Source organism: Hyla sarda, chromosome 4, assembly GCF_029499605.1.
Source record: "Hyla sarda isolate aHylSar1 chromosome 4, aHylSar1.hap1, whole genome shotgun sequence".
Taxonomy (NCBI): domain Eukaryota; kingdom Metazoa; phylum Chordata; class Amphibia; order Anura; family Hylidae; genus Hyla; species Hyla sarda.
In genome coordinates this window covers 13522406-13534949 of record NC_079192.1, presented here as the reverse complement: position 1 = coordinate 13534949, position 12544 = coordinate 13522406, and the positions used below count along the sequence as shown (strand labels likewise).

General features: G+C 43.9%; 1 long non-coding RNA gene across 2 annotated transcripts; it reads left to right on the top strand.

Annotated features, from left to right (window-relative positions):
- Positions 1–146: 146 nt before the first annotated feature.
- Positions 147–7783, top strand: LOC130367555 (uncharacterized). Of its 2 annotated transcripts, none has more exons than XR_008892101.1 (4): positions 147–221; positions 4781–5053; positions 5147–5291; positions 5444–7783. It is a non-coding gene; the product is annotated as an uncharacterized LOC130367555 (long non-coding RNA). The 2 variants fall into 2 exon arrangements; XR_008892102.1 differs by lacking the exon at positions 147–221 and adding an exon at positions 1496–1528.
- Positions 7784–12544: the final 4761 nt, after the last annotated feature.

Genomic DNA, 12544 nt, shown 5'->3' with positions numbered 1-12544 from the left:
AATCCCTTAGGGTGAAGGGGTATCTTTTGTAGAAAGGGAGGACAGGATTCCCCAAGAACACTGGTGCTGCTGCTGGAACACCCATGGTTTTGACGTGAACTGCAAGCGGAATTGGCAGCATCCTGACCGCTGGAGCAGCAGACGCTGGGGACTGACGGGGCGGAGCTGCTACCGCTCGCTCGCGCGCGCGGGAAACACCAGACTACGTTTAACCCTTTCAGGTACTGACATTACATACTCTGCAATTGCAATTAACAGTCTTTCCTTCACCTCCCCCTCTACTTCACCAGCGCCTGCTAGTAACACTGTGCAATTAGAACAGTCCTTTACACTTTTCTGGCGCAAACTTTTTCACATCGGCATGCAATTTTTCCCAGACACAGTTCAGACTGGGGGAAGGATTTGTGGCTTTGGTAGCTTTTACTCAGGTTAAACAGGTATTACAGTCTATACAATTCGGCTAGGGTCCCAGAGAGATGACCAGTAACATAGGGGACCTCGCAGCTTGCTGGGACTTGCAGTGACTTGGAAGACTTTAGTGTAGCCACGCTGACTATAATAGACTTGACTTGACTGCAGATAGTGACAGCAGACAAAGATGACTTGACTTACTGACTTGTGGCTGCAATTTTGGCTTGAGGCCTCCAGATGTGCTGGACACTGGATCTGAGACGTCTGGACTGGACTTGACCTCAGCAGAAAGTCTGGTGAAAAAGATAAATGTAAAGGAGGGGGGGGGCTGAGCAAGGAGACCATAGGCTAGCTGTGGGTCATCTGGTCACCTGATGCTCTCTGGGTAACAAAACATATGACTTAAACATGTGACAACCATTATAAGGTGACTAACAATCATGTGACCATATCAAAGGTCCTTTACACTAAATATACAACCTATACACATTATGGGGAAGACTGCAGGAGAGCCCTGAGGTTCTATAGGGACTCAACCTGACAGGACTGTAGGAGCCTATCCCATAGTGGGACATCACACTGGTGATTAGGTGTGATCTCTCATCCCTCCAGCAGGGGGCGCTGTACACCTGGATGTAATGCAGCAGCTGCTCCTTATACTGGTCATTAGGTGTGATCTCTTATCCCTCCAGCAGGGGGCGCTGTACACCTGGATGTCATGCAGCAGCTGCATCTTATACTGGTGATGGCCTGTGATCTCTTATCCCTCCAGCAGGGGGCGCTGTACACCTGGATGTCATGCAGCAGCTGCATCTTATACTGGTGATGGCCTGTGATCTCTTATCCCTCCAGCAGGGGGCGCTGTACACCAGGATGTAATGCAGCAGCTGCATCTTATACTGGTGATGACCTGTGATCTCTCATCCCTCCAGCAGGGGGCGCTGTACACATGGATGTAATGCAGCAGCTGCATCTTATACTGGTGATGCCCTGTGATCTCTTATCCCTCCAGCAGGGGTGCTGTACACCTGGATGTAATGCAGCAGCTGCACCTTATATAGGTCATTAGTGCAGGCTGTGGCTCCAGAGAAGGTGGAGGTTACTGTGTTGTCTATAGGTGAGTACAGAGATAAATGATGTGTGGTTTTAGGTTATTATTTCATCATGTATTATACTATAGGGGTGTTTTTAGATATGAATGTATACTAGATTCTCTATACTGTGTGGGGTCTGTATATAGCTGGGGGGGCTTATGGAATATTCTCCAGAACTGTGCCATGGTGCTGTAGGTGATCGTAGAGCTGTTGCTTTTGTAACACTGTCAGTTTTACTCTAGAGCAGTGTTTCCCATTCCAGGGTGCCTCCAGCTGTTGCAAAAACTCCCAGAATGCCTGGACAGCTAAAGGCTGTCTTGGCATGCTGGGAGTTGTAGGTTTCCAACAGCTGGAGGCACCCTATAACTGGAAACACTGCTCTATACTTTGGGCTGGTGTTCACATGTAGTGTGTACTATGTTCTTAGTGCTGTGTGTGTGTGTGTGGGGCGCCTCCCCGGGGGGCTCACCTTGCTCTGGGGGCTGTGTGTGGTCTCCATGGTTCCCGTGGGTGAGATTTATCAGAATATGTGCAGAGGTAAAGTTGCCCATAGCAACCAATCAGATCGCTTCCAATTTTGCAGAGGCCTTGTCAAAAATGAAAGTGAGCTGATTGGTTGCTAGGGGCAACTGGGCAACCTTTTCCTTTGCACATGTTCTGATAAATCTCCCCCCTATGTAAATTGTCTGTGGTCCTTTTTTATATTGAGGTCTGGGCCCCATAAAGTCCGTATCTCTTGGGTGCTCGGTCTCTTTACATCCCTCCTTAGATGATGTGTGATGGTGGCTACAAAGTGAGGACAATGGAGGCTGTTGTATTTGTTGGTTAATTTAGGTGTTAGTTGTGTACAGCACCTAACAAGGGTTCTCCTCTATAAAAGATTTTTCCTCCAGTTTTATTATGGCTTTTAATGCACCAAAAAAGTCTAATCTGACTTGTAAATGTCTAAACGTATATAGGGGACCGTTATCAAAACCTGTGCAGAGCAAGAGTTGACTGGTTGCCCATCGCTGCTTTCACTTTTAAATAGGCCTCTGAAAAATGAGAAGCAATCTGGTTGCTATGGGTAACTGGTCAACTTTTCCTTTGCACAGGTTTTTGATAAATCTGTCTTTACCAATGACCCTATTGGAATGAAAATTAGAATTCAGATTTTACTGTGTGGGGGTTGTGTAATTGGTGATACATGGGTCATACCTGTGGTGGTGCATGGGCCTGTGTGGGAGTAAATGGCGTTGCTTGGTCTTGTGGGGGCTGTGTAGGTGGTGGTGCATGGGCCTATTCTGGAAAGCTTTGGTGGTGCTGGATTAGATGGTGATGCACAGGCCTGGTCATTGGGGCTGTGTAGGTGGTGGTGCACGGGCCTGGTCTGGGAGGCTCTGTAGGTGGTGGTGGTGCACGGGCCTGATCTGAGATAGGTGGTGCTGCTGCTGCACAGGCCTGGTCATTGGGGCTGTGTAGGTGGTGGTGCACGGGCCTGGTCTGTTAAGTGGTGCTGCTGCACAGGTCTGGTCTGGGTGGCTGTGTAGGTGGTGGTGCATGTGCCTGATCTGAGACAGGTGGTGCTGCTCCACAGGTCTGGTCTGGGAGGCTGTGTAGGTGGTGGTGGTGCACGGGCCTGATCTGAGATAGGTGGTGCTGCTCCACAGGTCTGGTCTGGGAGGCTGTGTAGGTGGTGGTGCATGTGCCTGATCTGAGATAGGTGGTGCTGCTCCACAGGTCTGGTCTGGGAGGCTGTGTAGGTGGTGGTGCATGTGCCTGATCTAAGATAGGTGGTGCTGCTCCACAGGTCTGGTCTGGGAGGCTGTGTAGGTGGTGGTGGTGCATGTGCCTGATCTGAGATAGGTGGTGCTGCTCCACAGGTCTGGTCTGGGAGGCTGTGTAGGTGGTGGTGGTGCATGTGCCTGATCTGAGATAGGTGGTGCTGCTGCACAGGTCTGGTCTGGGAGGCTGTGTAGGTGGTGGTGGTGCATGTGCCTGATCTGAGATAGGTGGTGCTGCTCCACAGGTCTGGTCTGGGAGGCTGTGTAGGTGGTGGTGGTGCATGTGCCTGATCTGAGATAGGTGGTGCTGCTCCACAGGTCTGGTCTGGGAGGCTGTGTAGGTGGTGGTGGTGCATGTGCCTGATCTGAGATAGGTGGTGCTGCTGCACAGGTCTGGTCTGGGAGGCTGTGTAGGTGGTGGTGCATGTGCCTGATCTGAGATAGGTGGTGCTGCTCCACAGGTCTGGTCTGGGAGGCTGTGTAGGTGGTGGTGCATGTGCCTGATCTGAGATAGGTGGTGCTGCTCCACAGGTCTGGTCTGGGAGGCTGTGTAGGTGGTGGTTCATGGGCCTGGTCTGTTAGGTGGTGCTGCTGCACAGGCCTGGTCTGGGAGGCTGTGTAGGTGGTGGTGGTGCACGGGCCTGGTCTGTTAGGTGGTGCTGCTGCACAGGCCTGGTCTGGGAGGCTGTGTAGGTGGTGGTGGTGCACGGGCCTGATCTGAGATAGGTGGTGCTGCTCCACAGGTCTGGTCTGGGAGGCTGTGTAGGTGGTGGTGGTGGTGCATGTGCCTGATCTGAGATAGGTGGTGCTGCTGCACAGGTCTGGGAGGCTGTGTAGGTGGTGGTGGTGCACGGGCCTGATCTGAGATAGGTGGTGCTGCTGCACAGGTCTGGGAGGCTGTGTAGGTGGTGGTGGTGCACGGGCCTGATCTGAGATAGGTGGTGCTGCTGCACAGGCCTGGTCTGGGAGGCTGTGTAGATGGTGGTGCATGTGCCTATTCTAGAAAGTTGTGTGGTGGGGGTTCAGGGGCCTGGTCTGGTGGCAATGCCCTCTTGTTTAGAGACCAACAAGTAACTGACTGTTATGCACCCTAGGACCAGCAATAGTGTGAGAACACTAATCGCAGAACTTTCTCTCACAATGATTAGGCTCTTGGCTATGTTCACACATGTATTTTGGTATCTAATTTTAACCAAAACAAACAGTCCGTCCAGAAGGGAACAAAGGTGCAAACCTTTTTCTTGAACATGTCTCTAGTTACATAAGACTTCAGGAGCCTCTTAGGTTTCCTCTTCCTGTGAGTTTTTCCCTAATATCCAGTTATATAGGTGACAGTATCATTATCTTCCACTTTCCCATACATGTGAACTTGTTTCCCAACCAAGGTGCCTCCAGCTGTTGCTAAACTACAACTCCCAGCATGCTGGGTGTTGTAGATTTGCAGTACAGATGATTGGATTATATCTGGGTGTTTCCTGGTGTATCTAATGGATGTTTTCTCTTCACTTTTAGAATATGGTCCTTGGGGAAAATCATCTACGGTTGAGGATCTGGACCCACTGCGTTCACATGCAGGACACTACTTAAATATTAACAGCCACTTATTGGGCTTTATCCTGGAATACAAGGAAGAGCTGTTGGATATCACCGCTATAAGGCTTTCTGCTGCCTGTGCAGGTGTCTTTAGTAACTATTGGTCCTTGCATCTGAAGGGGTTCTACTCGTGTTGCTGCAGTATTTTTGGTGGCCCAGTTATGTTCTTGTACAATACACAGGCTAAGTCAGGTATGTGTAGATATTGCTATTTAGTGGCTGTGACTCTACAAGAATCAAGAATACAGTGACTAAAAATTTTGTTGAACACGTTTTGTCCCTTAGAAAAGAACCCAGTGAAATCTGAAGGCACCATATGGAATTTGACATCTTCACGAGGTCTACAGAGATTGTAGTTTTTTGAAAAGTTCTAGTGAAGGTTCCTAATGAAGATTTCCTCAATATAAATCCCTGTCAATGTCCCCAGAAGGTACTTGGTCCTTATGGTTTTTGGGGGGTAGTGTCTGTTCCCCCCCACCCTTCCTATAGAATTTGATTGTTTTTGTGACATAAAACATGTAGATGTTTGGTTAGAGCAGGTCTGTGTGTCCATTGTTTGACCGCCTTTGTCTCTGATTTCAGGGTTTACCGTCTTTCTCCACCACATGGACTCCTCTCACCAAGCACAACAAAGTTGGTGCCCCAACACTTTCAAGCATCTCGTGACCTCCTACGATCTACAATTCTTAAAGGTTCTCTCCAGATTTCAGCAGATCACCGTCCTTGAAATTTTTGTACCTCCATGAATGAGTGAACGAGATGTCTTGCGTCATGGTCAACGGTGAGGTTGAGAATTGGGTCTTTAGGTCTCGTATTGCGGACAAAAGGTACATTGGTCTATATACTATTGCTGGTCCACAATGGACACAATGGTCATCGAAAAAAGTGATCGGGTCGTGTAATTTCCATATCTTCTGAATGGTTAAAGAGGACATTACTTCCTAGTAAGAGTGCTTTGCCTTTAAGAAGGCACTTACTAGGTCTCTTTATGGGGGTGCTCAATGACATTTCTCAAGAATTCCAGAAGGCTGAATGCTTGACTGGTCAGGGGTTACTAGAATTCTGGTTTAGATGTTGAAGCCACCACCAGTTTGGGATGTCATCTATATATTATTCAACTCCTGTATTGGTCTTCATTATGTTCTACTGCATGGACTTCTTTGATAGTGACTGTTGAGAATCATGGTATCTAAGGGTATGTTCACGTTGAAGTGGTACCCACATAGAAATGTGTAGAACCTACTTGGTCTGCCTGAAATCCACTTAGGATTCAAACACCATGAACATCAGTGTTCCTCATTCAGTCCCCAGACTTAGACAGTTTTTTACCAACCAGGGTGCCTCCATCTGTTGCAAAACTACTCCCTGCACCCCACCGGACAGCCTTAGGCTGTCTTCGGGGGGGGGGAAGCTTAGATATGCAGCTTTCCAACAGATGGACGCACCCTGGTTGGAAATTGCTGACCTAAGTGTCATTTAAGGGTATCCTTAGAACTGTTAAGATGGTATCCTTGGTGTTACTAGATAACTTTGTCCTAGATGTTCGTTCCTCTAGGAGCTTCAAAACCTCTGGAGCTCCTAGAGAGGGGTCTAAAATCCTTGATTCGAATGGGAAACATAGGGGTACTGACTATATACTGTCCTATTGTAAGTGTAACCATTGTGGGGCATCTAAAAGCAAGCATTGCCCAGAACAATTCCATAGTGTTGCTGTACACCTTACAACCTGTTCTAGAAATAGTGACGGAGCTTGAGAGGTGCCTGATGCCAAGATGAAGTTAACAATGAATTTACCACCACAGGTTCCAAAGCCTCACTGCTCGCACCGTAGGGAATCCCTGTCTCTGGTGACACTTTCTCTAGAATTGGTGTATGCCCTTGTTGTTATCATAGATCTAGGCATAATAAGGTGATTGGGTAAATCTCTGTACTGTACACTGATCTAATTGTACCTGCTGACTACTTTGTAAGCTTTCCTCTAACCTCAATGTAACAAGTCCTCAGGTTTCCTGCAGCCACCACTGACTGCGTTGTAATTTGTCCTTACAGTGACTTTGCAGGTTGTAAATGGTGGCTCGGCCTGTCCTTACATGTTCTAGAAGTTGATGCTTATACTTTCTGGCAGCAGGATATTTAAACTGGGCATCTAACAATTGTCCTACCTACTGTTTATGTGCTTTGTAGTCCTTCCTGGTTTCGACCCCTTTTTTAGCTTGTTTTTTCAGTCCGACTTTGTCCCTGACGTCTCCGTGTGGTGCTGACCTGGTCTATCTTACCTGACTCCGCAGCACATAGTGAGTGTAGGGACCGTCGCCCAGTTTGGGGCCACCGTTTAGGGCGGATCGTCCAAGTAGATAGGGACAGGGGATTGGGGAGAGCTCAGGGCATCACTATTCCCTACCAGATGTGACATTCAATTTACTATTTCTTGCTACCTTGTTACTGTGCTGTACCAGCTTTATATGCTGCTTATACCCTAGTGTCAAGAACTGTGCGCAATACTCACGATTCCATAAACATTCGTTGTTAGACGGCATATTAAGTCATCTGGATCCCACAGTTTTCATTGACTTGGCAGTAGCTACCTGGCACTGGTTACAGGAGACCAGATATGATCAGATCTTCAAGTCTGTGGTGTGTGTAGTGACAATGTGTTATGAATGATGTAATGCAGTAGAACTGTTTTTTTAATAGACACAGAAGGTTGACAACCCATAGATGACACGAGGGTTTGTGTTGTTCATATGGAAGTTTTTTGTGCTGCTAGGATTGTTCCCATTCTTTGGATACCTAGAATATAGAAAGACTTCCAGTTCCAAATGTTTAAAAATCTAAAACTTTATTGAATGTCTTAAAAAAAAAATAAAAAAAATTGACTATGCATTTCAGACAGCGAACTGTCCTTAAATTCCTTAAATGGGTTATCCAGTTAATACATATACGCTATCAACAGGTCAGACATGGTCTGTCCGTTACAACATATAGCTCAATATGGATCAGTTTTGGTGGCATCAACAAGTAGAGCCTGTCCTGGTCCACTGCCGTGTATACTGAGGTGGCATTCGGCCAATAGAATGCAAGGTTTGAGCTCGGCCATTGTCGCGTCAAGTTGGGGTCTTAATTGCCAATCGCCCCATAGGCAAAACCATATGCACAATTCTACAAATGTCTACAGGTCTCGCACATGTATATTTGTGTGTGCTTAACCCTGTGTAAAAAGGAACAGTAATACTTACATCCAAACGGTATGTGATCTTCTATATCAAGATACAAGATTTATTGATATCGCACAGAAATTGATGTATACAATAAACATGAGATGGCATGATGGGGTATACAAATGGCAGACAGTATCAGAAAGCCCCTCCCTGGTTTTCCCAGAAAAGAGAACTGGCACCCAAAAGTACCATAATGGTGTTTTGATGAAGTGGTATACATCTGGCTGATAGTAAACCAGTAATGGGTAACCCTAAGTGATTAGTTACACCTCTCACCTAAAAAAGAATATAAAATAGGAATAGAGACTGTGGAGTACCAGTAACTTACTTTCAAACCAGGTGTCCCGAGGCTATGTACTAGATGGTCCCCCAAAATTTTTACCCCACCTGTTATTTTGGGTCAATTACCTAGGTCTGCTTTTGTAGGATCTCACCTGAAATGGGCCCGGGTGGTGGTGGTTTGTCTGGTTATCAAGTTTTCAGTGTCAGAGGAGCCAATTATGAGTGAAACCATGTTTTGGGGGTGGGGGTTTGTTAAATAATGCCACAGTACTGAACTATATTCCAGCCTGACCATGGAGGGAGGGAGCACTTGTTTGTGCGTACATATTTTTTATTTTTTTTATATTGTAATCTTCTCCACATAATGGCAGAAAGTACAAAAAACTAAAAATCTTCATCATATGGCAGATCTTTGCATAAGTTATTTATTTAGAGGGTTACATAGGCTGGTGTCCTTAAAGGGGAACTCGGATGGAAACAAGTGGAATTTTTATTTATTTTTTTTAAATCAACTGGTGCCCGAAAGTTAAACAGATTTGTAATTGCTTCTATTTCATAATCTGAAGCCTTCCAGTACTTATCAGCTGCTGTATACTACAGAGAAATTAGTTTTTTTTTTTTTTTTCTAGTCTGACCAAAGTGCTCTCTACTGACACCTCTGTCCATGTCAGGAACTGTCCAGATTAGAAGCAAATCCCCATAGAAAACTTCCCCTGCTCTGGACAGTTCCTGACATGGACAGAGGTGTCAGCAGAGAGCACTGTGGTCAGACTGGCAAGAACTTCACTATTTTTTCTGAAGTATATCTGTAGCATACAGCAGCTACAAGTACTAGAAGGGTTGTGTGATATATATATTTCTATTCTAATTTCTATTCTATTCTAATTTCTATTCTATTCTAATTTCTATTCTATTCTAATTTCTATTCTATTCTATTCTAATTTCTATTCTATTCTATTCGTAAATCTTACATTTTATGGCACCAGTTGATATGAAAAAAAAAAATATATGCATATAATTTTTTTTATTTCCCCCCCCCCCCCCCCACCGGAGTTCCCCTTTAAGTTTTGTCTCACCAACAACTGGGTTTTCTTCCAAATATATGGACTAGGTACTTAATCCAGCATGGTGGATACATCATTAAAAGGTCCTTTTAAGATGGCCGCCTCTGTTAGCTTCTTACAGCCATCATTCTCCTCCTTCCGTGTCCATATTTTGGAGACTCCCCTCTTTGCTCAAATTTTTTTTTTTTTTTTTTTTAATAAATGAGGGCACGCTGATCTTAATTGATGTGTCCATAAATATAAGGTTTATTAAGATCTCCTCCTTATGGGTTGGCTAAAAATTCATTAACTCGTTGGTGTATGTTTCTTCTGATTGGATTTCTCATCTGCATATATTGTTTCATTCTACAACCATTATCCTACCCGTGTGTACCGAAGTAGTATGTCATCATATGGTTTCTCGGTGATGGCCTGTAACCTTCTAAAATGCGTTTTGTACCTAGATTACATTGTTTTTTTTGTTTTGTTTTTTTAATCACGTGATATTGTATGTAGAAAAATACCTCATACAAAATTTTTAGGTGGGGGGGGGGGGGGGGTTAGTAAGGAACTTCGTCTTTAAAATAAATCATGTAGATAAATCTCTTCCATCCTATAGGAACAGTTCACGAGGACATCATGGAACCAAATTCTATATTTTTGTGCCTCAATGTAAATTTTTACTAATATCGTTGATGTTGGGCATCCCAACAAGTTCTTCAAACTGGTCTTTTGAGGCTGCCTAAATGACAATTTACCCCATCAATATATCTCCGGCTATTTACACTACTTCTGCCCACCAACCAAGAAGCAGGTTGGCATAGGTCAGTGCCACTGGACTGTCCATTAGCTGGTAGACATGAGTTACAAAGAATATAGATATATAATTTTATTGTAATATAAAAATTTTTTTAAATCAACTGGTGCCAGAAAGTTAAACAGATTTGTAATTACTTCTGTTAAAAAAAACTTAATCCTTCCAGTACTTATTAGCTGCTGAATACTACAGAGGAGATTCTTTTCTTTTTGGAACACGGTGCTCTCTGATGACATCTGTCCATTTTTAGATATGTCCAGAGCAGCAGATGTTTGCTATGGGGATGTTCTCCTACTATGGACAGATGTCAGCAGAGAGCACTGTGCTCGCGATTTTAGCAGGGAGTTCTGTGTTCCAGTACTTATTAGCTGCTGAATACTACAAAGGAATTTCTTTTCTTTTTGGAAAGATTAAGATTTTTTTTTTTTTTTTATAGAAGTAGTTTACAAATCTGTAACTTTTTGGCACCAGTTGATATAAAAAAAAGTTTGCCACCAGAGTACCCCTTTAATTGATTTCTAGTATTCTTATAGAAGCTGAAAGGGACTTCACATTCTGGGAATTTGATCTTAATATTATAATATATAATATAATAAAGTTAGATTCCCAATGCCCAAGACTATTGAGCGTTTCAAAAAAGACATTTCTTCATTAATTTGTCCACCCATAAAAGGTTACCGACACAGGAGATGGGATACAAGGCAAATCCCTTGTTGTTGGTTAGGCCGGTCTGCTTGGCATTCTCTAGGTTGCCCTTTAATTATTTTTGAAAACTGGGTACTGGATCCCGATCAAGGACCTGATATCCTGTCTCATTTTTAACTTCTTACAGATTCATGGCTAAAGTATGAATTATGTTAAAAAAAAAATTGCGGAAAATTATAAACAATGCAATTCATACCTGAGCCAACTATTTCTAGATATATTATGTTCTGTTTGATGTCGTTAAAGACAGGAAGGTAGTTTTGCAAATAAAATATTCAGCTATTATAAAATCTATATAGGGATGGATTTATTTGTAATGAGTATAACGCACAATATGAATGTATAAAAATATTAATGAAGCAGTATAAGCTTATGTTAATAACTACATACAGTAGAACTACAAGTCACAAGTTAGTAAGCATATCACAATATAACACTAGTTAGGTTGGTTCAGATGTCATACATATAGTAGGTATATTACTCTGGAAGAGAACCTCTTGTCACATATCCGGAATGGGCAGCATATAATTTATACAAGCTCCATACCAGAGACAAAGTAAAATGGGGGAGATTTATCAAAACCTGTCCAGAGGAAAAGTTGCCCATAGCAACCAATCAGCTTGCTTCTTTCTTTTTAAACAATGCCTCTGCAAAATGAAAGATGCTATAATTGGTTGCTATGGGCAACTGGGCAACTTTTCCTTTGCCTAGGTTTTGATAAATCTCCCCCAATGTGTGGCAATTCACTAGGATGTGTAGCTTCCCTATGGACATTCACGCAATGGTGAAACCAGGCAATAGATCTGCTGGATGTGATGGTGCAAGTTTGTATAAAGTGCAGCAGTAAAACGTTCAATCTTGAGGAGAGTAGTTAACAGAAACCGCACTCTCCACTTCATGCCGGGCTTACTTTGTGCTCGGTAGGTACAAAAGTCATATGTGCAGGGGAGCCTCCATGGAGGCTCCCCTGCTCATATGACGTTTTATACCTGCAGAAAACAAAGTAAGCCCGGCATGAAGTGGCGAGTGCGGTTTCTGTTTAATATGTTCAATCTGGAGGATAGTAGTAATTTCATAGATTAAAAATCGGAAAATAGAAGTGATGTGTAAACACTCTGCCCACTTCAAACTACCTACACGTGACTGGCAAGTACTTTTCCAGACACTGTACAAGATAATAATTCTGGGCGTTAGTTTTGCAACAGCTGGAATCACCCTGGTTGGGAAACGCTGACGTAGAGGGTCTAGTGTATGCAATGTGCTTTCCTTTTTTAGCTGATTTGGCATGCATGGGTTTTTAAACATGTTTGATTCTAATTAAGAGCAATAAGGAGTTTCTCCTGCTGCCTGCATTTCCCATGCATGAGCATGTTCGTTTTTTGAGCAGATGTACTTTTGTCGTCTGTGGAAAGTGTCCACAGTCAGGACAAGCCCTTATAAGTGGGTTGAGGTCAGGTCATGTTATGAGCAGTTAAATGCATTTTCTTCAATGTGATTTTATTTTATTTTTTTTTTATATTGGGAAATTACTTAACCTGTGTTTGCTGCATTTTGGCTGTTTTTGCTGCTATTTGCCCAATAGAGGCAATATACAGAGAGCTGGAGGGGTAGAACTACT